The following is a 1871-nucleotide window of genomic DNA, read 5'->3' as shown; positions in this document are numbered from 1 at the left end:
ACTTTTGCTCCTTTTACTAGTTGTGTGACTTTGGTCAACTTGCTTAACTCCCCTTGTCTTGGTAAAATAGAGATCCCATTAATATTTATCCCAGGCTTGGTAAAGGAGGGCTGGGCAGTGGAGAATGCCATAAATCTAGCACCATAAGACAGGACAGTTAACATGCTGTCACCAGCATCTTCTATACAACCCACTGCCACTATCTTGGAGCTCTCAAAACTACTGTGAATAAATTCTCAATTGTCCCTTTGTCTTTGCATTATTTTCAAGATTCGGAGTCCCAAATGGGAACATTTGATTGAACAAGCCTAGGTCATATGCCTAAACTATAGTGATTAGTGGGTAAGAGCAAGATTCCTGGGCTCTTTTGGCTTCTGTAGTGAAAAGTATGGCTTACTTTCTACCATTACTTGTCTGCATTAGATGGGCACTCAGATGCTGAGTAGCCTTCCTCCCCTCAAAAAAAGACAAATATCAAAAAAAAAAAAAAAGATGTGGTTCCATAGTGTAGCGGTTAGCACATCTGGTTTACATGCAGAAGGTCCTGGGTTCACAACCCAGTGGATCCATAGCCCATAGTCTATGGCCATGCCATCCTGAACAAGCCCAAGGTCTGATCTTGGAAGCTAAGCAGGGTCGGGCCTGGTTAGTACTTGGATGGGAGACCACCCAGGGAGACCAGGTGCTGTAGGCATAAATAATAATAATAAAAAGATCCTTTTTGTATTTTTCTGATTGCAGTGTTATTTTTTTTATTTATTAGAGCACTTTTTACATTTGGGATATTAATACTTTGCCATATTTGTTGCGTATATTTTTCCTTCCTTTGTTTTTCAAAATCATGTAGCAAAATAACCTTTTAAGAAGAATTACGCAAACCAGTTCTTTCCTGCAGAATCCGATACTATCGATATAGCATTGTTTCTTAATCAAACAAATCCTGCTGTCCTAAACACAGTCAATTTAACTAGGAGTCTAAGTACGGAGGAAGGTGGTTTATTACACTGAGACATCTTTGCCTATTCTCCACCTAACAAGGTTAGTTCATATAGAGGGATAGAACGTTCACCAAAATTCCTTTGGGGGAAGTTAAAAACATTAGTTGGACATAAGAAGATGGGTCATTTAAGCTTGCGTTGCAGTCTCTCATGTTAAATTTATCTCCCTAAATCTCTGGAAGCCTGCCGCATACCCAGGATTGGAAGAACTAGGGATCTAGGATAGCTGTGTGGCTAATGAGAGATTTCTTATTGGAGCCCACATTCTTATGCATCTTTGCAATAAATCTTTATAATGAAGATGGTTTTGAGTGAGAGTTTTTTCCCTAGTGTAGTTTAGGACTTTCGTCATTATAAACCTCTTACTACTTAAATTATCAAAAGGAATGGTGATATAACATGAATAGCTTTTTTGAAACATCTCCTATAATAAGTATTTCTTGGTGGTCAATTTCAGTGTTTATTAGGCATTGTTATTTTTTGGAAAAAAAAAAAAAAACTTCCTTGATGCATACCTTAAATGCTCTTGCCTAAATGGTCCGTTTTAGCTTAAAGGAAAACCACTTATTTCTTACTAAAGTGACTCACAATCCTTACTAACCAGGCTTCCCCACATGGAGTTAAAGTTCTTTATTCTCCAGAAAGCCTCAGTATAAGTGTTTACAAAACTCTGGAGAGATGTAGTTGAACCTTATATATATGCCTTAGATGAAGAAATGGGTATAGTGCCAAAAGAAATTAACTTCCATATAAAGCCAGGAAGACAGACTGGGATCATAAAGAGAACCAGAACATGTTTTCCAAAAGACTCAATGGGCAAATAAATCCGTATTTCCAAATCAATACTTTCTAAAGCTCATGGAGAAAAATAAA

At 37.5% G+C, this 1871-nt stretch overlaps 1 pseudogene; it reads left to right on the top strand.

Moving 5' to 3' along the window:
- Positions 1-578: 578 nt before the first annotated feature.
- LOC111746414 lies at positions 579-694 on the top strand (annotated as a pseudogene).
- Positions 695-1871: the final 1177 nt, after the last annotated feature.

The sequence above is a fragment of the Pteropus vampyrus genome, unplaced genomic scaffold, assembly GCF_000151845.1.
Source record: "Pteropus vampyrus isolate Shadow unplaced genomic scaffold, Pvam_2.0 Scaffold186, whole genome shotgun sequence".
Classification (NCBI taxonomy): domain Eukaryota; kingdom Metazoa; phylum Chordata; class Mammalia; order Chiroptera; family Pteropodidae; genus Pteropus; species Pteropus vampyrus.
This window is presented reverse-complemented; position numbering and strand designations above follow the sequence as displayed.